The following is a 26071-nucleotide window of genomic DNA, read 5'->3' as shown; positions in this document are numbered from 1 at the left end:
AAAAACACGATCATCTATAGAGTCTTTATTTGACAATAAGAAGAACAAAAAGCTTGGGAAACCGAAAATAATGTGTTCCTTGACTTGGTTGAAAACAATGGATTGCCAATGTCATCCCCAATACCAACAACACCCCGATTAATGTAAAAATCATTAAATGGTCTTCAGGTTGAGTTTTATTGGGATATTTCTCGGAACACAAGGCCATGTAATGGGTATTTCATTCCTAGCAGGTCGTTTTCTCGATGACGGTTGACAGAATTGTGATTAATGAAAGCATTAGGACACAAAATTTTTGAGAAGTACCAAAATTTGAATTTCAACAAGATACATAAAAGGTGAATTTATTTCCGCTATTTATTTACGAGTGGATGAATCTCCAGGCGGACGAACATCAAAGAAACGAACACAGGTGTCTAATATGCCCATATATAAAAATAATTTCACAAATCAACAAGTAGAACTAAGTGAAACGAGTATTAAATGGGAGTGAGAAAATGTGTTAAAAACAAATCGCTCTTTAATCTGACAAATTCGCCTCCAGTGTGTGAATGTGGTTATCATAATTTTCACCGAAACAAGTGCAAATGGAAAGGAAAGCAAGAAATGGAATATGTGATTACTTTTCCATTAACTGAAAAAATAAAATAATAATTCTAATTACAAATTATGGTTGTTCGGTCCATTTGAAATTGAATTGTTTTAATGGCAATCAGTTTTGAAATATTGCTTTATTTAATTTAAATTATCCGTTATCGGTATTTCATCAATATATATATATTTCTTTCACGTGCGTTGATGTCCCCATTACCACTAAAATAAACACTCGAATCTACTTTTATCAAAGCTTTTCTGAAGTTTCTTACGCTGAGTACTAAGTTTCGTACTATCACATGCAGATATGATACTGTATGTCAGATAAACCGGTCACGTGCCGTGCGTTTTAAATGTAAACACTGCTCATTTCTTGAGATAAAGAGAATATAGACATGTACAATGATAAGAGGAAGAAGATAGTAAACGGAAGATGACAATCACGAAAAAACATTTGGTCCTATTTTTTTTTTTAATCACCATGGAGGTAAGCGATGCAACTTTTTTTATCTCTAAATTGAGGAACGAAGTTTGTCAAACCGCTTATCAATTCCCAAAATCATTAAGCAGAACTAAAACAATGGGCGAAAAACTAGTTATTACGCTTAAAAGTAGATTTACACGATGTACAATTATCATAGGTATCACATCTCGTGACATGAAAGGCAAACGACGGACTAAAACAAAGGCATTATCTACGTTTTCTAGGGGAGATAATTATCGGTAAGCCCTGTGCCATCTAGATTGTGGTGTTTTGTTTCATTGGTTTGCAAATATCAAAATGGCGGCTAGTGTCAGAACAATAGATTTCAGATGACATATCTAGATTTGTCAGTAACTTGAGCTTTAGCAAGTTATTATCAATCTGAGATCTTTGTTGGATTTCTTGTCTTTTGTTTATATTTACCGTTGGAATAACTTCCATTATTTATGACTGTCTGTACATATTAGGGAGCAATATATTACATGTCGCTATGGTAGCAAAATAAATTGTTCTATCAATGATTTTCCTTAATAGAAATATATATGCAAAACACTGTTGATGTACTTTAAAACTATAAATTATTAAGACACGTATAGATTAGAACAGAGAAATGCGTTCTGAAGTGCAAAATGGTAATGGAGTTTTCCTGGTTACATGATGGTGTATTTATGATACTTTTCTGAGGTTCAACACTTATGGAATGTTTTACTGCGCCTGGTGTGTGTAAATGTACATCATAACTCGATTTTTGCAGTACTTTTTGTACGTCCATCTTTCGGTATTTTTGTATTTTCAGTGTACAGAAAGATGTTATAATATAGACGCAAGATTTATTTATTTTACTATAAGGGGTCAGTATATTTTTAGCATTGGGTGGTTTGTCTAGACCATGTGAATCAAGTGACGAGTAAATAAAGAATACATTTTTAAATAACGACTGTTTTCATTCAATTCATGGTCGCTGCCAATATTTCTAAATCTGGTAAAATTGTCATAATATTTTCAAGAAAAATGCCAAAATATTGATACCCACGTGATTGCTACTGAATAAAAAAATAATTCGATAATTGAGAAATAAATTTTCAATTTCATGATACCCGCTGACCCAAAATGGAATTAATTTAGGTTACATCACTTAAATCCCTGTCATATAATGACAATCATTTGATATAGAATTGACTTTTACAATATATATTTCAATCAACAATAGCGCTCGCTGAATGCTTCTTACGACTCACAGTCATGTATGGACTGCCCATATTCTTTACAATTTAGTTCACCCCTGGTGCATTTCAAAAGCGATATTTTCTGGGCAATTAAATGCAAAGTTGTATGACAAAACATAATAACAGATAAAAATACACGTTTCAGTTCCCATTGTCATAATTTTCAAAATAGTTTCAGAGTGATGGGTCTTTAATTGACGGGAAAAATGACGTGTGTGGCCTAAAAAGGGGGCGAAACCCCTAAAAACCGTGTCATAGTATATATAGTACAAATTGGAGACCACATCATAATTAAGTACAAAAACAGACAAAGAAAAAATACAAAAAAATGAATTATTAATATTTTGCAATAGTAAAGGAAATGTCATTCAACACAGCGTTCCTATTAATTAGTACTCATAATCCTTATAATGCACAAACCCTGGGACTATTATCATAGAAAATTGATTTGTGAAAACAAAATGTCAAAACGTTCATTTGGTGCGGACATTTTAATTGATTATTTAGAAGACAGAATTGTCTGGTAATAGGCTCCATGTTGGGAAGAGGCTTCGGCTGGGCAACAGATGGAGCCCAAGTAAATTAACAGCTTCGGTGGTTCAGAAATCATTATATATCTACTCCACAGCATACAGATAAGACATTTGTGTTAGGTACAGACAGAAGATATAGCAACCAAATGCTGTTCTTGTCCATAATATTTAAACGGTATTATGACAGTGTTAGGTGCGATCTTAGTGGTGGCTAGGAGTAAAAGAGTGACTAAAGGTGTAGAGAGAAAAATAATTCGAAGTTCAGATTTTCTTAGTTCATAATATATGAATGCCCGTCAAAAGATCAGTCGAAAATAACAAACGCACCTTTGTCAAAAAGTTCGCTCTATGAAGATTTACGTCACGAGACATCGTAATAAACGTTTTGTAAACCAGAACCAATCGAACACTTTACAAGTATAGACAGTTATCGTACTCTATATATATATACCATCAGGAAAAATGACACGAAACCAAAACTACTAAAATCTATTAAATTCTAAGTTTTAAGTGAGATAAGGTTCGGGTCGTTAACTGCCAACGTACAGCCTTGAGACAAGAAGATATCAGCTAACACCACAAAATCATTTTCGTGTACCCTTGTTCCTGCACCGAAATTACCTCCTATTTTTGGAGAACCTAATATTTAGACCTGGACTAAAGGAACTTATTAAGACCGTGAACGGGCTCTTATCAGTTCAATTTTCACATTTGTAATTAAAGAAATAAACCAAGCCATAACTAGCCATGGCCTGTAATTGTATTGTATACGTATATCCTCTCTAATAAGGGTAATCAACGCGCACTTGCGTGTAGAAAATTTTCTTGTTTGTCAAAAATTGGGTATGATAGTCATTCGACATGAAATAATGTAAAAGTTTGAAGGGACAGTGTACAGACATGGGAGATATTGAAGGCCGTAAAAAATTTAGAATTTGGCTTACACGATAACAAACATAATTTTGGGACGGTTTATGGACAAATACGGATATAATTTGGAAACGTGGTTTTATAAAGAATAAATTTAAAACCAGAAATGTATAAGTACTTCTACAGAGAAGGTTTGAGCTACATTGAAAACAAAGAAGAATCGAGCTACATAAAACAAACTTACATTTTATTCGGCCAAAATTTCAAGTATGCATATTATGAAAACCGCGGGATAAAAAAAATCTTGTTCATGCAAGATATCTGCGATATGCAAGTTTAATTTGTTGGTCATTAAATGTTTCCTAAAAATAAAATGCTCAAGCTGTTTGTGAAGGCGAAAGCAGAAGATAAGTATGTAATGCTTTCATTTTCATTTGTTGTTGTTGTTGCCGCTGTTGAAGGAAACCCGCTCATGTTAGCAGATAACGACATTTTGCGAGAGTATACCATGATATCTACTTTTGAAAGTCGGTAAGCTCACAAGAATTTTGTCAGATTCTAACGTGTGACATTGACACGTCCAAAAGTAACCTTGACCCATCCGAGAACAAAGCCTGTAATGGGTGAATGGCATGGGTGTTTGAAATCGAGACTTAAAAATAATAGAAGCCGATTGACCTTAGCTGTTAAAGAGTCAGCTAAATAAATGCTTGCAATTAAGCAATTTTATATTAATTTTCAAAACATAGCTCATTATAGAGTTCTCGATCACGCGATTCTTACGGATTTTGTGTCTTTTATCTAAACTGCAATGACAACCATTAAAATCATTTTCAAAACAATCTATGTTAGTTTTTGTACCAGTTCTGTCCCTCCATATAGACAGATGTTTAGCTATTAGTCAAAAACATTGACGTGTTGCTCACGATTATCCGTCAAAGCTAATTATATTTCGTTAATCTTTTCCATCTCAAAACTTAATCTAACGAATTACCTAACAGTATTCTCCATAAAAACCAGAAAACGAAATTGTTCAAATAGCAGACAAATCATCAAGTATTCTTATGCTAGTAACACAATGACACTTCAAAGAGAGGATTCAATTTCACATATTACGAGATTTGGCTATTTTTATAATGGGTTTGAAATCGGGTACATTTGTCAGGGAGTTGTGACGATCGATCAAGTATGCGGTACACTGGTATGTCAGCACGATGCTTAGAGATGTGTAATTGACACCGCCCGGTGAGATCCACCATAACAAGGCGATTATTTCGGACTTGATTGATGGTCGTGCCCTTTTTACCTTGTCCTGGACCGGATGTACCTCCCCTTTCCATTCAGAAATTATGTAACACGGATTGGACTACCTAAGAAATGTTGTCGGTTAAATAACTGGGTACTCTATTCCGATTACGATCTGAGAACAATAAGCATGATAAAGGCCATAGTTGGCCTGAGGGCCGACGTTATCCATGTTAAATTAGATTTTATATCGGTGTCCTGTAGTTACTAAATCAAAAATCTTCTATGGAATCTAACCATTTGACAAATTGAGACTTAAATTTCACTTTTCGCTCGTTTGTGTATTGGACCATAGCTATATACAACGACTTACAATATTCAATGATATAAAAAGACATTAAAATTTGCACCTACTTGACTTCCAATATAAGCTTGAGTGGAGTGATATGCATTTTCATCCTTAAAACAGTAACTGCGCTCAAGTATGCATGAAAAGATTAACTTGTCTCGAATCATCTGTATGAATAAAACATAGAAACTTAGTCGGGATAGGTATTTGAAGTTTCTGGTGTGCACAGAATATCAAGTACAGCAGGACGTAGGTGTCTGTTCGAAGAACCTTTTTTTCCTTGGGATGGTATACAGTGAAACCTGTATCAACTGAACCCTGAATAAACCGAAAACCTGTTTAAACCAAGCAAGTTTTGAAGTCCCATCGTGTCAGTCTAAATGTATATTGAAGCTGGATAAACCGAACACCTGTTTAAACCGAGCGAATTCTAAGAAAAGGAGTTCGGTTTAGGCAGGGTTTACTATATACATGTATTAGGGATATAACCATTAAACAAACTTCTCGACAGTATCTTAGTACCAAACATCAAATTTGTTTCGTTCTATGTCGATATTTTTGAAGCCTAATAGAAGAGAAAACTGAGGATCTGCTTGAATGTTATCTTGGACTGGCGTATGAAAGTAATGGAGTATCAGATGCTAAACCAGTGCGGAATTCAGAGTTTTAGGTAAGGGGGGGGGCGCAAAAAAATTCTTGACAGAATTACCCGCTAGGATCACGAAGTAAATGTTTTTTTATGTTTTAACACACACAATTTTAAACAATGTTTTTCTAAGGGTGGGGGGGGCAGCCGGGCCCCCGTCCCCTCCTGGATCCACCACTGTAAACAATCAAGCATACCCTATCCTATATTATTCATAATTTATTTTAAAAAAGGCAGTTAATAGTCTAAACATGACGACTGAAGGACAGAACTTGACAGGATGACAGAATCGCTAAGGTACATTTGTTTTTTCTGGGTGAATGGATCATAAAAAGAGACCAGATTTATGGGTACATTAAATGGTTTAGTGCATCCAGAATATAAGTTACGAAGCATCATAAAAGCAGTTATGGTCCTTGACGAGCTGTTATTTAGAAGCTAATCTAGCAAGCTATATATTGGGAGGAAGTTTTAACTAAGATCTGTAAGGATTGAAGTTCTGATGTATTGAATAACATTAACACGCCACATTTTGGTTCCAATACTTTAAGTCGTTATGAGCTTTCGGGATTTTTGTAATATTGGGTCAATAAGTACACTTGTACAAAGACCCAGTGAATAAAAGGTACAAATATTTGGAACCCAAGTTATCTCCCATGGGGGCGATTTCCATATTTTAACTTACTTTGTTGTAATTTATGCATAAACCAAAATAAACGCTTGATTATTTGAGTCCATGTGCAGGTGTCTACTTAATATATATATATATATCTATCTGAATTGATAAAATTAATCTAAAATGTATGATGAATTTTTATACCTGTATGGTAATACAAACTGCTTAATGATTAACACAGGTGTCTTGATGGTGACTTTCTAGTTAATTTTCTGATCTTAATTTAAGAAACTTTTCAAAACGAGTGACCCATGTCGGGTAAAATTGTGCAGCATTGTACGTTGGAAATTGTTTTCAGTCGAACTCTGTTGTCTTAACTTCAAATGCCGTGTTTACTTAAACTGCCTGAGCTCTGCATCTTATATTGGTGTATATAAATCCTGGCTGTGAATCACATGTTAAGAATGTGTTATTAAAGTAAGATTCCCACCTACAGTTTTATGGAAAATGAGAATATCGGCGGTATTTTAATGAGATTTCAGAACCTGATCCCTATATTAATCGGTTGGAGTGATGTACTGGGCATTCCATTAGCTGTCGTTGGTAATTACCTGCCCAGGTAAAAATCCAGGTGAGAAGAGATTGTTTCAGAGCTTGACAGCAAATAACTAGCTTTGGAAATGGGCTTAATTATTGAAATTTTCTTCTTAATTAAGAAATCTCTTTAATATCTCTACATTTGCGAAAAATGCATTTCATCTGATGTTAGATCAGGATAAAACATTAAACTAATAATTGTCAACAGAAAAAGGACGAAAGCATTACTTTAAAACCATTTTAAGAAGATTACAAGCGTACTAAATTTGTATAATAAAAATCTCTTTGTGTTTGATTCTAGCGTTCTAAGGTCGTTCCGTGCGATAGATTTGAAACTGTACATCGAACCTTCTTATTATCATTTACAACCCTCCTCAACTCAAGGTAAAGTTCAATGCTCCAAAGAGATCAGCTATAACGCAATCTCTGCAAAATTCTAAAGTAAAGGCATTTGGTACAGATAAATGCATCAGGATGCAATACTTTCTAAAATATGATAAATAAGATATCAGAAACAGTTGGTTGTATTAGACAGTTTAACATTTAGCATCAACTAAAAATCAAACAGTCCATCCACGTACTACCTTGAGAAAATATCATTCCAAAATACGGCTTAAAATGCCTTCTCCTTCAAACAACTGCAAGCATTGCATCGTCTCACCGGCAGGTCTGAAACATATGCCTTGCAGACAACCTTGCAGACAACCACCCACCGTCTAAATACCAATAAATAAAATGGAATTGAAGGACCAGTAAACAAAGGAGTTTTAAGACTATACTTATTTTCACAATATAAAGCAAAGTAGATAGATGACACCAGTCGTGATACCAGTGCATCACGCCAGCGCGAAAACACGGATGTTACCAGTCAAGTACCAGTGCATCAGGTCAATCCAGTCAGGGTAACAGTGCGTCGGGCAAGCCCTAAACGGTTTTGGCTAAAAAATGGTACTTCATTTTAACTTAATTGTTGGCTAGTTGTATATGAATCGTTGCTTTCAAAGTGTTATGTTGAGTATTCTAGTTGTTCGCAATATTGGTACTTGAATTAATCGTGTTAATTAGATTAAGACCAATTTAATTCCCAGACGTAGGAACCATAAAAACTATTTGGCTAAAAGAACAACAGTTTCTAAGAACAACAGCATTAAATTAAACAGAAGAAACCCATGAACTCGTATCTTTGTCCACGCACACTGTAGTTTGTAAGAAAAGCAGCATAAAAATTTATAAAAGTAACCCATGAACTCGTTTCTTGTCCACGCACATGTTTGCAAGCATTTTAGTTGCTCATTTCAAATCTCGCTGGGCACACAGAAAGAAATGAGTGGCGCCAAACAGCGAAGGAATACTTCACTTTCAAAACAAGGATTTTACCTTGTTATCTGTATTAATTCAAAAAGACGCACGACCTACATCTGTTGGACATTAGGAATGAAAAAGGACGTATTTCTGAAAGGATTCAACCCTTAATAATAGAAGTCTACATCGTCGGAAAAGTGTGTCTGGTCCATGTAATACAGGATCAAAACTATTGGAATAAAATTGACCGCGATTGTAACCAAATGTCTTGAGAATTCGACTTGTTGCTGACTTGATACTAAAGCAACATATTATTCAGGTCTTTCCCGATCCCAGTGAAATGATGTATTCCCTTAGGAATTGTTAAGACTTGGCAATAATAGACTGCTGAAAGCACAAACCGTGACTCGTGAGGTTTTATATCAAAATTCTCAAAGACTCTAGCGCTAGTATTGTTATCGCCAACAAAGGCTTCTGTATAAATCTCTCCATCTTTTGTTAGCAATGCTATAAATGATAATATTGCTCAATGATATTTTAATAGAATTCAAGATACGGAAAAATCGTGATTTGAATAAAGAAATGGGATTTTCTTAAGCTGTACCCTCCGTTCATTCAATAAAAATGCAAAATCTATATCTGTTTTTCAAATGAAGAAACCTAATCATGCTTGTAGAAAGAATAATATATACAAAATGAAGAGATGATTTTCTTCTATTAATATTAAAAATTATGAAAAAAAAGTTTGAATCCAAGGTCCACAGAAGAAAAATTGAATATACATACTACAAACACCTGTGTTTATGACACCCAGAGAAAAAATAAATTAGCGCACCATACAGATCATAAGCGTTTATTTCCTTTGGCTGTATTGCCATACATATTTGTTTAGAGTTCAGTGCGCAATATAAATAACCTGCAGAAAACCATGAAACATTGCATATCAGACAACCTTCTATAGCTCAAGTATTCATTATAAAACTATTCTTATTTGTTATCAATGATTACTCAGAAGAATCTATTTAAATTCAAATAAAAATTAATGTGCAAGGAATGACGGGTATAATTTTAGTATGTTGCATAAAGGGTGAACAAGTTTTTGTTTTGAAGTTCGGAAATAAGTGCAAGAACGTTATAAAATTTCCCCAAAGGGATAAATTTCCACACAGAAAAGAATCCGCTTGATTCAGTGCTATTAAAGGGACGAACATATAGGTTCAATATTCGTATAATTACAAGGGATGCAAAATCTGATCTTGTACTGTGTATACTTAGAAAATATCTTTATTTTTTTAATTCAGTAGGCATTCAGTAGTTTGAATTAAAAATAGAGTGCAAAAAATGCATTTTGTATTATTGTATTCAAATATTTTTTGGATACTAAAAAATATACTATTTTCAAATTTTGATATAGAAACAAATAATATTTTTCTGAATATTTACAAACTCATCTTAATTGATGGAAACGACTTTAACATAAAAGCAAGTAAAATCGATCTTGACTTTCTTCCTAAGGGATATGAAATTTTTTGTCTTCTCAAATGTGTACTGAGCAAACACCTAAAACCGGCGCAACGAGCCCCGGTCTAGGATTCCCGCAGGCAATAGAGTTAGAACTAGACACACAATAAATACTGAATAACTCAATAGAATTTCAATTCAACAAAACAGCAAGATATGGGAAAATTACATCGAGAACTTGAAAAATAAATAAACTTTTTATAAAAGAGAATTGTTACGGAGTGCCCAAGCGAATCGTTTTATGACATTTTTCAACGCCCTTTGAAAAGAGTTTGAATCAACTGAATTTTTCACCAAAGATCGAATAATAACTTTTACTATTTGTTTACTATAACTCAACAGTTAGCATTATTTGAATTTCGGTAAATAATTATTTTCTTTTCTATGCTGAACAAGATAGAAATTATTACCCCGTGAGTTTCAATCTAAAAAATCTACAATTTGTACGTCCTGGTAAAAAGCTCTTTCATGTTAAGAAGATTTTGTGATTTTCATATGCTTTAATTTTAACCCCGTCTTAAGTAAATATAGCAGAATAATATTTCTTTGTATTTAGGGCATAATTAGGGATTTAAGATTTGAATATCATAATTATTATCATGTAGAATTCTGTCAAAACTAGTAGTGGTGTCAAAATTAACATGAGAAAAATAAATTGGAATTTTAACATTTTCCCCGATCTAAAATTTTCACAGAGCTTTTTTAAAATTAGGATTTTTTTTATATAATTTATATTAAATGGTAAGTATCCTACCGAAATAAAGAAAATTGTCAAATTTTAAGAGTCAATAGAAAATATCCTAATTTCGTAAGCTAAAAACCCTGGAAAATGGTTTACATGGATTTCGCTAAATGTTGACAATAAAGTAGACAGTCGGCAAATTTAATATTTTGTGGATTTCTTCGACTCTAAAATATAAATTAAAACAAACTACAAACATCGTTTTCTTAAGTGCTCCGTGTAATATTATTGAAGCCCATAATATTTGCATAAAAGTATATTAAGGTGGAATTTTTAGTAAAAACTTTCCAATAGTGAAATTTTAATGACTTAAATAGAAAGTTTAAAGTCTTTTATGGCTTTGGAGATGTACATTAGTACGGAAGTCAAAAGTTGATGTTCAGTAAAGTAATTTGAATTAAACTTTAATGAATTAAACTGCATGTTCATGTAGACATAAGGGTTTTCCTTTTAATAATACAGAAATTGAAAAGGAGATTTTTTCATGGAATAGTGGAGAATTGGTTGCTTTAAAACAAAAACAAATAATACCAAAATATTCTGCGCTTGTTTTGGGTGTACTTTTTTAACAATCAATTTCTATTTCATCACTCCATACTTTTACAACAATTAAGATCTGAATTCTTCAACCTAATGATTAAAAATAGAAGTCCCAAGTCCATAACAAGATCATGTTTTTAAATTGTCAAAAACACATGCTTATAGTCGAATATGTTAAAAGGAGAAATGCATTTTAACAATTTTGTGAAAAAAATGTTCATGCCAATTTTTTAAAACATTATTCAAATCTAAGTTCAAGCAGACGAGAAAACCTTTAAATATTTAATTGTGTGTATGTAGGGCCACTTATATATTTTGACATAAAAATCTACAGACATTTTCCTAAATAAATTCCAAATACCTACAAAAGACAGGGGGTAAAGATGATTGCGTGTTTGTATTTTTCTCACAGTGATTTTATATCCGACTATACGATTAACACCCATTATTTTTATCATTTATTGCCCTGTATAATGGTTCCATACATCAGATTAAGGAGAGAAAATGGCCACGAGTGACCGTTAAGTTACGCAATTCTACCGCTATAGCCGACCATAATTGGAAGGCTTTAACACGGACAAATCGACTTCTATTCATACATTCTCCGGGTGCTAATTGAATATATACCGTAATTGAAAGCATTTTCATTAGAAGTTGATCTTGTTATAACAGGTGACAGTTGCACCTAGTTGATTTCGCACGTCTAATTAACAAATTCCACAGATGTCTCTCTACACGAAACTTTCATAAATAGAAATCTTTAATTCTATATATTTATGAATAGGCTATATTAACAGATATGCTCGAATATTATCATAAATATTAACAAATAAAATTGTAGGTTCAGTTTTATTATTTGTAAGTTGTCAAACATTTGAAGACTTTATCCCCTTATTTTTTTTCTTTATAGTGGTGCTTCTACTATAAAGACACAACCTGTCAAACACCCAGAGATACTGTAACCGTATAGATCCACAATTATTCAATAAATATTAAATATAATTTCAAATAAAAAAAATTCTGATATATGAATGGATTTTAACTACGTGTAATATTAAAACATTTTGCTAATATATGAAAACAATATATGTAAATATTTTTTTCTACGAATAGATCCCTTTTTAAAATGGGTAGGCGAAAAAACAAGGAAAACCTAATAACAAATCTAATTTTCTTCACCATAATATTGTTCTAATACAAAGAAAGACAACTATCGGAATTTGCAAAGGCTCTTTTTACAAAAAAATAAATAAAATTTTAACATAGGAAGAGAGGTAACTCTAGGATTTCAACTAACTGAAACTGAATCATAAATAGCAGTTAGTTAGAAATCTGGACTTAAAATCAAGTGTTTTCCTGAATAATTTCAATATACTTTTTATAGACCGCCTGTCCTCAAATTCTTTGTTTTAAAAATCGTCATCTTATTTTCCTATCAGTTAAACTTTTAATTTTTTTTGCCTTTGGAGTAATGATTGCTTTTTGCAAATTATTCTTTGTACTGATATGACTACTGATTTACCTATTATGAGACTATAGCATACGAATGCTATTTAATCACCACCGGTATATTTAAGCCGCAATGGGGGTTGGGGGGTTGGCGCGCTGTAAAACCTTGATTTAACCCACCATTTCGTTTGAAATGCCTGTACCAAGTCCATATACCTATTCTGTCTACATTGACATATTGACATATTGAGATTTATTTTTGACTTGACTTGAAAATGGATCGGATAAGTTTTCGGTACATATATATTTATTTTATTGAAAGGCATTTACTGGCAGGGTTATGGACATAGTGACAGATCCAGGATTTCAGGTTAGGGTGAAATAAAGAATAACAGGCCGACCGAAGCGATAAATTAATCGAAATAAGCGAAATTTCATGAAAAAAAATATTTTCCCTAGTTTATAATTAATATTTTAAATAATTTGTATTGCAAGATGTTTTATCCCCAAGGATTTTTCTTGTTACTTTTTGTGCGTTTGCATAAGACAGAAACGTTGCTATGGAAATACCTCTATCATCAGACCAGACTGGTCCCCACCCAAAGGAGAGGCATAACATTTAACTATTTTCAAAAACTTCGATTGTTTTTGTTATTAGTGAAAAAAATATTCTTCTAATATATTCTTCTAATATATTCTAATATATAGCTAAAAGCTGGTGTACGAACAATTAAAATGCTAACTGTAAATATGTAAAGAAAGGTAACTCTTATCTTCAAACATAACATTCCGTTGTACACATTCATGCAACAGCCAACCAGTTTTTCTGTTGTAACTTTCCTTAAAACCAAAGTTTCTATATTCAAGAACATTGCAAAATTGTTTCAAATATAGGACCTTTCACCCATTAGCGGGCATACGTTTGTTTCTATCTTATGTAAATCTTTCTGTCAGTCTGTCCGCTCCACAATAAAAATTACATTTAACGAGTATATCCTTAAGAAGCTTTATCACATAATAAAGTAGATTTTGAGTTTGAAGATAAGAGTTACCTTTCTTTACATATTTACAGTTAGCATTTTAATTGTTCGTACACCAGCTTTTAGCTATATAATTTAATTTTACTTAATAAAAACATATATGAAAACTAGAGGTGCGATACAAAATCTCATCTTAAAGAATATGGATAGAAGAAACCTATAAGAAACCTGCTTCCAAATACCAGAATTTGACACACGAAATTCCCAGAAGAGCTTTGTTTTCCAAACTGAACGAAGAGTGTAGGAGTCCATTGAATTGACCGGGCCATTAGTAAGTTTGTTGGAAGAGCGTAGAAGCAAATAGCGGAACCTTCTGGTCGGAAAAGAGGGGGCAGTGAACGGTCGGTTTCTGGCTGTGCCTGATCATCTCAGTTGGCGCACCACAGGATATAGTCGTGGACAGCGACAAACATTTAAGGGAAGGGAATCTACCTGACAGTGGAATCAGTACTGTATTTAAGTTCCGTTGTACACAAGACCGTTGAAACGGTGTGGTCTCTACATAACAATAAAATTGTTGACCATCTTCTAGTAAGGGTTAAAACAAAATGAAAGTTTTAGGGGGTGGCAATAAAAGATATCAGCCTGGTAAAACTTCAAAGGAAAAAAACTATTCAGAGGTCTTTTAGAAAAAAAACTGTAATGTATTTATCAAATCTAATATTTATATGTCATATAGAAAGTGACCTATCAACATCAAAAGGAACCGTCTTCTAATGTGACATTTGTTGTAACGATGGAACGTGGTTATTTCAACGCTTGGTCGCACAACTATGCAACACATTTTACTTACTTTAGTTACTTATCGGTGCTGGATTTGGCTTCCTATTTTGATATTGTTGTTTTGAGTACAGATTGTATAAACTTTTAATTTTTGACCTGAACTTCCTAAGTATTTGGTCGCATCGTTCTAATGCTTCGGCCGAGATTACCCCTGAAACGCGTGTATAGCATGATGAAATTTGCAATGTCTATGATTGGTATTTTAATATTTACACAATCAATATTGTCAATTGTTTTTTGTTTTTTTTTTTCACAGACAATTTTGATGACAGTTGTGTTGCATGTAAGGATTTATCGTTGTCATTCTTGAACTGATGATTGCAACCAATAGTATAAACTCAATTTGCGATCGCTCACTCCACAATCGACGCCTCCGAATCTTCAATAACAATAAAGTTACATCGTTAAACATATCCTTACAACACCGGTTGTTGTCCTAAACGTATGCCATATATACGTGAAAGACAGGTGTATAGACAGGTTAAATGTTTTCGTGTAAATTAGCTTCTTAATCAAATGCATAATTGTGTACACAGACATGGAAGTAAATCTCAGAAACTGATATGTCCAGAGACCTTTTTCCTCTACTGATGTCTGAGTTTTAATTCCTATCAGGATCATCTAGTACAAAGCAGGGTCAATAATTTGATTAATCAAATATTCTCGTCCTAAAGCGCATGATATATATGTTGTTGGACGTTTAGATACAATCAATCAATCAATCATTTTTATTATTATTATTATTATTATTATTATTATTTTGCTGTTGATATCGTCATGACAAGAAATGTGTCTGCTTATATCTTGTTTTATTTTCTGTTGTTTAATTTAACCAAAAGTATATACAATCTATCAAATTGGATGGATTATGTGACCTCGTGCACCAATTCAGACAGTATCTTATAGTTTGGTGATTTCCATTTGAATGTGAGATATTTTGTCAAAAACTTAATTTAAGTTTATAGTGTGGATTCAAACGGTGCTTTATCCCAAACAACCAAGGCAGGCATTTTTTCTCTTATTAGGAATAAAGGTGCCGTCATTTTAACTATTTTATTGTCGTGTAAACATAATAATGTTTGTGACAAACAAAAGCCAACATTAAAAGACGATTATGTTCTTAAATTCTTAAGTTTCAAAGTCGCGTAGAATTAATCATTTTAATTCACAAGAGATTACCTGATATTTTTTCCATTAGCTTTTGTTTTCCGATTCATATTCTTTCTTTAGATAAATATCGATATTAGTTCCATATGTATATAGAAAAATTCCCTTACGTTAAGTCTAATACCAACTAGAGTTATCTCTCTTTAGTCAGGTTCGTTGTGTTTAAGGTACCAGTATCGTATTGCATATCCCTGAGCGAGTGTACTCAAAACATGGATGCTATAAAAATATAGTGCATTTTCTTTTTGCCTCTCTACAAACTAATATTTTGTCAAAAGATATGAACAATGACTTATAAAATAGAGCAAACATCACACTGTAAGATGAAGAACTTTTTTAAAAGAAAATCTAACATGATATTATAAAAATGTTCCACTGAAAAGGTTGGTTTGGTGAGTGCAAAACGAAAGTGAAAGTAGGGAAAATGGCTATTTATAGTTCGAGACTACTTTTCTGTCCGATCTTCGTGGACTCACCCTATTTTCTTTCCGGGAAATTATTTTTTCACATGTCTTTAGAAATGCTACATAAGTGAAAGTTTTATTGAATCAATTTACATATTTTTTTAAAAATCCTAAAAATATGCACTTCACTATAAAAGTCTATGGGAAAATTAATACGATACTGAGACCTTATAGACTGATGTTACAGAGTTATCTGTCTTAGTCTACTTTTGTCCTTGGGTAAATATATAAGTGTAACCTTTTTATCCGATTTTTACAAAGAAACTTCAAACGGAGGTATGTATACACTTTAAAGGGTCACAAAGAGTAACCGCTGAAGTTCATAAGGTAATAATGGAGAGCTACTGTAACCGTATATTTCACAATTAATTGAACGAATACTGACGAGACATGTAATAACGGGTGTGCAAGTTACGTGATTGTCAAATTTAATTGGCCAAAATTAAATGATTATATCAAATTCAGCAATAGTAAGTACATAAGAACGAGAAAATTATTAGTTTAAATTTCCACTCTCATGGTTTCTCAGCTGTCTGTGTGACCTTTCTATTTCTAAGTACTATCACACCGAACGCCTATGTTTTCTAAAAACCAATTTACCTTTATAGAGATAAATATCCAAGATAAAGGAATTCTACTAAACTCCAGGATTAGCACGTAAATCCATTTCTATCAGAAATACATTCATAGAAATCTCCAATGTTTTTTTATAGAAATATCCCACGATTCTAATAAAAAGCGGATCCATAGAAGCAAGAAACGCTTCCTTGCCAAGAACAATATTCACTGAGTCTGAAAGCAGACTTCTACCAACATAAATGAGCTCTATTCCCACTGACTAAGAGGAATTTCACTAGCAATTCATTTTCTCATTGAAAGTCATAATAGCCACATGGTAAGATCTTTGTGAACGTTCCTGAATGCCATTATAACTTTTCATTATGATATAAAAGTAACTATCAGTGGTTGCGATAAAAATCCCCTTGTAAACGACTCTCCTTTCAGTCTTTGCAGAGCTATGCCAAACCCGTTACAATGTTCCTTTTCAAGCTAGTTTCAATCGTTTTACAGCTAGCAATAGACCCTATCATATGACTTCATTCATTGAAGAAAAAAGAGAATTCAAAATGTTTTCAACACAGAAACGGAAGGTTTTGTTTCCTTAGAATAACCCGTCATCAAGTCGCAGTTTAACATTTTCATATCAGAAATAAATATATCGCTAGTCGAGTTTATTTATGATCGCCTCATTGTGTTTTTCGTCCTATAAGGCCCAGAGTATAAAAGGACAATTATAAAGAATGTTGAATAGAGGATTTTAGACTCTTTAGTTTCTTTATAATAAACTTAAGACCTTTTCTTTCTGTGTATAGAAGCAGTGTGTGCAGATTGAATTAAATCTATTGATATAAAATGACATACTCTAACATAAGAAATACGATACACAAAGCACTGAATGGGGTTTTATGTTATTCAAAGGGGAAAACAAGAGAATACAATCGTATCAGCCCAATACAGAGCTATATTAACTTTTGTATTATAATACAAGGCGTAATTCAAACTAATATTTAACAAGGCGCGTGTTGGAATTGACTCAATTCATATTAGTTTGTCCCTTATAAAGTTATTAAGGGCGCATTGTTGTGTTTTGTAAACAAGTCCCGTGGAGTCCTTTGTAATTCTTCTATCGGGATTCTATACTGATATCAACAGATAAAATTTGTATAAAATATTAATGTAAAGGGGTATTAGATCATAATGGTTATGATAAAAAGAACTACAGTCCCGGATTCAATCAAATGTTCCGTCAGATTGTTCAATAAAACACATAACAAATAGATATTGTAGTTCTATAAAAACATGTTATTCTTTAGAGTTCTGTAAGCTATTTTGTTGCTCTTGGAAAGAAATGAGTCCCAGAGGAGTTTAATTCTTTCAGATTTTTTTTTCTCATAATTTCATATTTGATGGTTAGATGCTTCAGATTTTTCTAAAATAATGTGTATGTAGAAGCATTTATAAAATTAAGACAAACGACTTACGAATAACTAATATACAAAAAAAGGGAAAAAAAAACTCATATCCGAATTTAATTAAAGTGACGATATTAAAACTTTCAGAAATGTCATAATCTGTTTAATCGATGTACCGATAAATTGTTGTTTTAATTTTATTAATTGAACGAGGAGACAGGAACAAGCCGATGAAAAATACGACGATTTCAATTTTAACGCTGAAAATATATAACTCCAGGACAAGATCGACAATAAAAGTTAGGCCCTATTGTACAACGAAAATTGTCCATGGTTTAATCTTATTACTATGAAAATAACATCCAATATTCTTTTAAATGTTGACGACAGATATTTTCCCAAGAATTTCAGATTTCTAATGGTTTCGCTTGTAATAGTCAACAACATGCGCACTGAGTAGGACGTACGTGCTAGCATTTAGAATCCAGTGGCGGATCAACGAAGGTCCAAGGGTTGGACACAACTTGGAATATTTTGTTAGTTTTGTGTCAATTTTGGCAAATATGAGAAATTAATAGGTTGGAACCCCTCTGGAGCCCCTTTTCGAAATTTCTAGAAACCTCTGGAACTAGTAGGCCACAGGAAATCATGCAATTCCACTCTCAAACTCATTTTAACAGAAACGAGAAGCATTAAGAATATAAAACGATGACCAAGCAAGCACATATGGCGGGGGTTTCGGAGGGTTCATAATTGAAATAATTTCTCAAACGCTATTTGCGATAGAAAAGAACTGCATGTCTCTCTGAAAATATGAGCACTAAAGGATGTGCGCATAGAAAAGAGTCGATCTTCTCATATATTGCGGATATATAGTTTTTGGACTACGGATAGAATAGAAGAAAGATTTTCTGGACTGTGAGAAAAATATTAGAAAAGAAATAATTTCAGGACAACATGATGGAGATAAATCAAATTTTTGATATATTCTTATTGAAACAGTGCGCGCTTAAAGGTTGAAATACAGACTTGTTAAGAAAATGTATGCACCAACGATTAATTGATGGCATTCTTCTAAGTGTCAACAAGAAGGGCTAAATGTTTAAGTTGCATTGTGAACTAGAGCCAAACAGGTCATTTAACATACGTTAGATAGTTGTAATTCTCTATCTGCTAGTCAAGTAATTCTTAACACAGAGTTTTGTACCACTTAAAATTCAAAATATGAGTTCTCCATTAACTGTAAAACGACTAATATAAATGATCTAAAAGAAACAATGGCGATGGCAAAAATATCAAATATGTAGCAAGGCACCTTTCATTTATTAATCCGATTGTATGGGTCATTGAACCGCCTCGACATTCTAGCGACAGGGTGCTCTGAGTGCGGAAAGTCTAGGAGCCACCTCAATATTTTAGCTAAAGATTGCTCGATTTGAGTACAAAAGATCGTGGAACCGCCTCTGTATTCGAGTGAAAGGGTATTTGACCCGAATGGGATAGCTCGTCTAACTCCTTCCGCATGCGACAGGTCTAAGAACCGCTTCGGTTCTAGCGGTTAAGTTCTCAACCTGAGTGCAATAGAAGAGGAGTCTGACTGCAGAAGGTCTTTGACCCGCCTCTTTGTCTAGCAGAAAGGTCCTCAGGTCACGGGGTCGACTGTGCGCTCCATAGGTTAAGTGCTCAACACGAGCGAAGGTCGTACAGCCGCCTGTGTGTTCGAGCAATATTTTGTTCAACCCGAGTGGAAGAGGTCATGAAACCGCCCCGATGAATGTTTTGGGACATACTGATGTGTCTAAGTATAGAGTGACCAGCTATCTGTGAAACGCTTACACTCTGTTCTGTAACAGAGTGTCTTTAAAACTCTGACCCGATATATGATCTAACGATACAAACTATAACACACTGTACATACTACAGTATGCAGCAGGTTCAGCTTGGAAGATCAAATGCATGAAATAATTGCAAATGGACGATAAGCGTACTGTAATTGATAAATCAACCAATCGATGAACCAGCTTATTATGTTGTTTATATACGCGTGACAAGAAGAGGTAATTGTTTTAAAAAATCTTAATTTTATGTCTTATTAAATTTTAATCGACTTAACAATATTAGGAATCACTTTGGGGAGAGTTTAGTTCCATACTCGTTTTTCTTTACATTCAATAGCGCTGTTTTGTTCAAATGGAGCTAAATGCCACTTTATAAGTTGACCATTCAGAGAAACGAATTATGACGTAAAGCAGTTACAAAATAAACCTTATTCTTGGTAAATTTCCAGTTAGACCCATATTAACCATTACCGAGATGCATTGTATTAGGAACCAGAAGATGCATAAGAATTTTTATGTTAAAGAAGTAAAGCGAGAAGTTTACTCAGTTTACTGAAACAGCTTTTTATTTTGAAGTTATGACAAACGCTTAGTCCTTTAGAGAGAACATACAGAGCAATCCAATGGGTACCATTAGAAGCTTTGCACAAGTGGTACCCATTGGAATGCAAATTGCTCGCTGAAAGACAAACAGAATAAAAAGAAAGTAATCGAAGATTAACAGTATGTTTCAATGGAAGAATAAATCCAGATTTCCTTTAAAAAACACACTGCTTGTCCGTGTAATTACAAATTTTCGTACCCGTGAGTATCTTCCGCGACGTTTTTGTATAAAGAAACATTTACAAAAGTATGAGGAATGGTTTTTAAAAGAACCGCGCCGCCTGACACTGGTGTCAATGATGAATCCTGAACACATGTAGATCCCAAGAATGAGACCGTATTGAGAACATGGGAACACATTGTAAACATTTGACAGAGATCCTTATACCACCAGCTCGTAACAAACCCAAATCTTCTGGCTCAAGTACCATAACTGACAACATCTAAAGAGATTTGCCTTCCCTTTGTTGTCTTTCATAGGATGTGGGCAAGTTTGTTTTCTCCTTTGTAATGTTTCATTTTACGTTAAGTGACACTTTATTAAACAGTCAATCGAAGTTTAATCCTCGTTCCGCCCACATGATCATATGTTTACAAAGCAGGTTTAAAAACTTCATTGTGTATTGCTGAGGAAAAGAATTCGGTCCTTAACAATCACGTATAAATGGACTCTATTCAGACCCAGTGAAATGTGGTTTTGTTCGCCACTAACATACTAGTACTAAAGAACTCTAGGCGTTAAATGGCGATGTTGTCAATATTCAATATTCAAAGGCTTTCTCTCAATGACCCTTCTTTCTTCAGCAGGAATAGCCATTCAAATGCACTCTAGATCTCAAAAGAGGAGCTATTTTCAGACTTTTTATTCCATATTATGACTCTATGATTTACTCCAGAATAATATTCTCTTTTATCAGTTTACTCATTCATAGTAAAAGGTTTGATGTGTACTTTAAGTTGAATCAGAAAGGTTTCAAATATTGTTGGAATGTTTTCAAAATTAATCATAATTTGGCTACGAAGATTTTGAAATGAAAAAGCAATCTAACGTCTTATTGTTCATATATATATATATATATGCATCTAGCTGTAAAAAATACAGGCTAGTACCAATATGACAGGACAATAAAGCGTACTTTTAAAAAAAGAAATATTTTCTAAACCATCAACATGAGAAATTATTTACTTACTCACCTGATAACTGTGACTAAGTCAGCCAGTTTGAATGTTTCATCTTTCTTTAGAAAACGAATTTCACATCCAAATCAAGTATTTATGAATTATTTCATCTTTTAGCCACTCAAACGTGAACTCCAATTAATATTTCATAATCCCACGGGGTAATCTATTTACACCACAACAGAACCAATCAAGTAAATCCAAGTGTATCCAATAGATAAAAATCTCACAGTGAAATTAGTAATCCTGAAATTAAAGAAAATAATGTATAAACTGGAATTCAAGTAAAGGATACTAGTACCTCTTGTATAGGAGTCGTATTTCGTGGGTCTTACTGCTTGTTTATTTCTTGATATTCGAACCAATCAGGAAATATAATGTCGATCGTGTAAATATTCGAACTCATATGAATTTAAAAAAAAAAAACGACAAGATGCTCTATCTTAGAAAAAAAACTGCAAAACAAACTTCATTTGTTTCTATGGTGTGGTGCAACAGTAAAATTCCAGTAAATACAGAGTGTGACACTACGAACAGACACAGATAACGCCGAGAAATGTTTAATGTTGATGCGAGTTGAAAGCAAATTGAAATCGTCAAGGAACGATCGAAACACTCGATTAAACCAAAACGATATTGAACACCGGAAATTTGACACTGAAACTTACTAAATGTAACACTTTCCTCCCCTCTTTCAAAACGGTGACCACCCAGTCTTCAAAAATGAATTTTGCAACATTTTTGTCACAAAATGTCACAAATTTATGAACAATTCGATACGTATTCCTTATTCCACAATGGAAAGTTGTCTTCTAAATGAGAATATAACGCACGACCAATACAATATAAAGGGAAACGTATGCTGCGGGGATCAATTTTCGTTTCTTTTCATCAAGATTGAAAATAAAACATACGATATTGTATCCCAAGTTTCGTAATGACTGAGTAAAGAATCCCTTTCCATTGTTGATAAATTTAAGTGTTCCTTTCATTCTAACAATAATATAGTGACTCCATTGAAAACGAATGCATTCAGCAACACAATAGAGTATACAATCTCCTCAAACACAATAGAAATAGATGCAAGAGAAATTTAGTTAAATTGAGGCATTTGATACTATGTGAAAACGAATACGTTTGTTGAGTTTTTATAGAAAATTCAAATTTTTACAATAAATTCGTGACTTTAGATCAAATTTTACAGGAATGGACAATCGAAAGCGTTTATAATTACAACATAAAAATAAATTCTTTAATATCAAAAACTTTAGAAAACGGGATTCCCTAACACTGATTCATTAAATGTTTCAGATTTTTTACGTGTTCGTGAATGGATCTTCCTACATGCTAATGTATTTTGATTTTAGAGCAAAATACCTATACCTATGAGGGCATATATCTGCCCCAACTTGTCACTTAATTACGTATACTCAAATAGACGAATAAGTCAACTTGTCACTTAATTAAGTATACTAAAATGCACAATAAGAAGAACAAATTTGGAGTGTTAAGTTCATTAATGACATCTAGTTATCAATTAATTATCTTATTTATCTGAAAAGTACACTTATTTACCTGACAAGTAGACTTATTCATCTGCGTATGTTGAAAAACTTTATTAAGTTAAAAAAAAAGAAATATGTCTACCTGTCAGATAATTAAGTCTACTTGTCAGATAAAAATGTGTACTTGTAAGATTAATAAATGTACTTGTCAGACAAATAAATGTACTTGTCAATTAATAAGTATATTTGTCAGATAATAAAGTCTAGTTGTCAGATAATTAAGTGACAACTATAGATGCCATTAAAGGTCTTAACGCTCCAAATTTGCTGTTTTAGTATAATCAACTAAGTTACAAGTTGACATATTTAAGTAACAAAGTGACTCATTCGGCTAATTAAATGACAAGTAGGGGCAAAAAGATGCCTTCACAAACATTCACAATGGAGGTCAAAACCTTTTTTTTTAATTTCAGTACAAATAAGCACCACATTGCTTATAAAGCACAATGCTACAGAAGGATATGTGATGTCACCAGAATTCTGACCAAGCATTATATGTTTGGGAAAATGGACATCAAAGAAACAGGATATCGGTAATTCAGTTTGTATTTTGAATACGGAACGCTAATATATTTAAATTTCGCTTGAAACATGAGCAAAATTGCTAAAACGTACCGAATCAACAAGTGATCAATGCAGACCGAAACAAATCTTTAATCTACTACCATTTTCACTCAATGTCAAGTACTTCCGAATGTCGACAATTATGGTCATGTCACTCCGTCTACAGGTGCTTTTCATTATTTAACAAAGTTTAGAAACGGTAGGATGTAAAGTCGACAGTTTTGTATCAAGGTTATGAGCGAACAAGGGTATGTCATGTTATTCATTTAATTTCTACATTCGAGAGAAAACTTGTACATGCTGGTTTGATATTTGCTTACATGCATCCACCCAACAGTATGCATTTGCGTATAGTACATCAGTGCACCCCCCGAATTACAGTTAAATGATTATATATCATGGTCTTCGTAAGTAAGTACATTTACAGTTGATTTATATTATGTCTTCCAATATGTCTAAACTTATGTTTTAAATAATCAAATTATATTTCAGAAAATTCAAACCGATGATTAAAAAGTCAAGAAAAGAAGTGGTTTCCAAAGGGTTTCACCAATATGTCTGATTCCAGTAAACAAGACACAACCGACTGTAATATGTCACAATAGAAATGGAAGACCACACAAACCACAAGTACTTGAGATACTGCAAATACTCAAAACAAGACCTTTAGAAATTTTAATTTTTTTAAAATTAAAAGAAAATATGAAAATTGAAAATAATTTAGATGCCAAACGAAATTTAAATGCTCAAATTCATATTACTTACCATTATTCGTGTCACGTAAATTCATTTCAAAACATCCTATAACTAAACAAGTCCGTCTCCAAATGGTGTAAAAATGTGTCCTTAAAGCAATTTGTAACAATTCTTTAGAATTCTTACACAATAACCCTGATAAAGCCCAAATCATTTTGTAAATGGCTTATTATACGGGAAAATTTAATCCTTTTTCTTTCACTGGGGCGCTTGTTTTGTCCCCATAAAGAGTCTTTTGTAACGAATTTGAGTAGGTAGTTACTTCTTGAATTAATTCATCTAAAATTTGGATGGAAATTAGATTTAACTTTTCCATTAAGATACTACAGTAGATAACAAAACTAGTTTCTTTTCATTTCTTATTTGTATCGAAAACCCTTATAAGTTTTCTTTTCAAAATGCAATGTAAAAATCCTTTTTTGTCGAAAATCAGTCACTGTAAAGAGTTCTCGGGCGCTTACAATAGAAACATACGATAAAACTTGGTAGAAAAATTATCGTATAATTGCAGTTCATCTTTGTTCGTTTTATTTAATTGTATTTCATAAAACTTGCGTACATTTAAAGCAAATGGCTAAAAGCCTCTATTGAAAGTTTCTTTTCAATTGAAACGATTTGAATAACTTTTTGTCGTCGTCCATTGGCACACCCCAGTACCTACATCCGATTTCTTATGTAAGTAGTTACCATGGAGCACAATAAATTCTGGATGGTATTTCGGTACGACCTTAAAGTTCCGGGTGATCTTTATGTGAAAACTAATGTAAAAATGTTAGGATAGAACAAGAAATTGACCATTTTGTTGATTTCCTAGAGCGTCCTTTTATATGCATTACAATTTGTTTTGCATCAATTACTTCAAGGCGATTCGACACTCGTGCAACATGAATATGCAATCAGACAAAACCACAATAAAAACGTTATCGTTTACACAAAAGTCACAAAACAGACAGGAAGAAAGTAAAACAGACGCAGAAACAAACAAAACATCGATACAAAAAGCAATCGCACAGAAACCTTCAGAAAGTGAAAATACCGACAGACCTGAACTGTAGGATAGACTAGGAGCGCTGATAAGGTAAAGCGTCTAGGAACACACCATGTCGCACCCGATGAAAACTTCAACAAGAGTAATATTTTACCGGACTTGAACGCCCTACCGCCCCCCACCCCCCCCCCCCCCCGAAAAAAAATGGACACATTCCTACAATTATTATTTTTCAAACAATCAAATGTGACAAACCTGTTTTTTCTGGCATTTTATTCTAGTTCGGCAATGTCGTTTTAGACAGGTTTCACTATAAAAAATTTGAAGGACAAACGGGTGACCTCTTCGGCCATAACCATGAAGGCTGGCAATGGTGTCAGGACAATCGAAGAAAGTGTCTAGAAGTATATTAAACTTGATGTCATGATCGTCTAGTT

At 33.2% G+C, this 26071-nt stretch overlaps 2 long non-coding RNA genes across 10 annotated transcripts in view; one reads left to right on the top strand and one right to left on the bottom strand.

Moving 5' to 3' along the window:
• Positions 1-26071, bottom strand: part of LOC148626379 (uncharacterized) — a 93793-nt gene that overhangs the window by 61787 nt on the left and 5935 nt on the right. For 3 of the 9 annotated variants that reach the window (XR_015920055.1, XR_015920050.1, XR_015920058.1), the window contains exons 1-2: positions 22430-22591; positions 21777-22007 (exon numbers count right to left, since the gene is read on the bottom strand). This is a non-coding gene — a long non-coding RNA (uncharacterized LOC148626379). Of the gene's footprint in view, positions 1-16768; positions 17423-21776; positions 22008-22429; positions 22592-24655; positions 24792-26071 lie in introns of those variants that run through there. The other 6 variants (XR_015920054.1, XR_015920051.1, XR_015920053.1 and 3 more) reach the window with 3 other exon arrangements.
• LOC148626380 (uncharacterized) lies at positions 16364-24661 on the top strand. Its single transcript, XR_015920061.1, has 3 exons — positions 16364-16444; positions 23740-23859; positions 24383-24661. It is a non-coding gene; the product is annotated as an uncharacterized LOC148626380 (long non-coding RNA).

The sequence above is a fragment of the Perna viridis genome, chromosome 2, assembly GCF_037379345.1.
Source record: "Perna viridis isolate PV_CMFRI_1.1 ecotype Kerala chromosome 2, ASM3737934v1, whole genome shotgun sequence".
NCBI classification, from domain to species: Eukaryota; Metazoa; Mollusca; class Bivalvia; order Mytilida; family Mytilidae; genus Perna; species Perna viridis.
The sequence above is the reverse complement of the archived record's forward strand: the minus strand, read 5'-3'. Positions and strand labels throughout refer to the sequence as shown.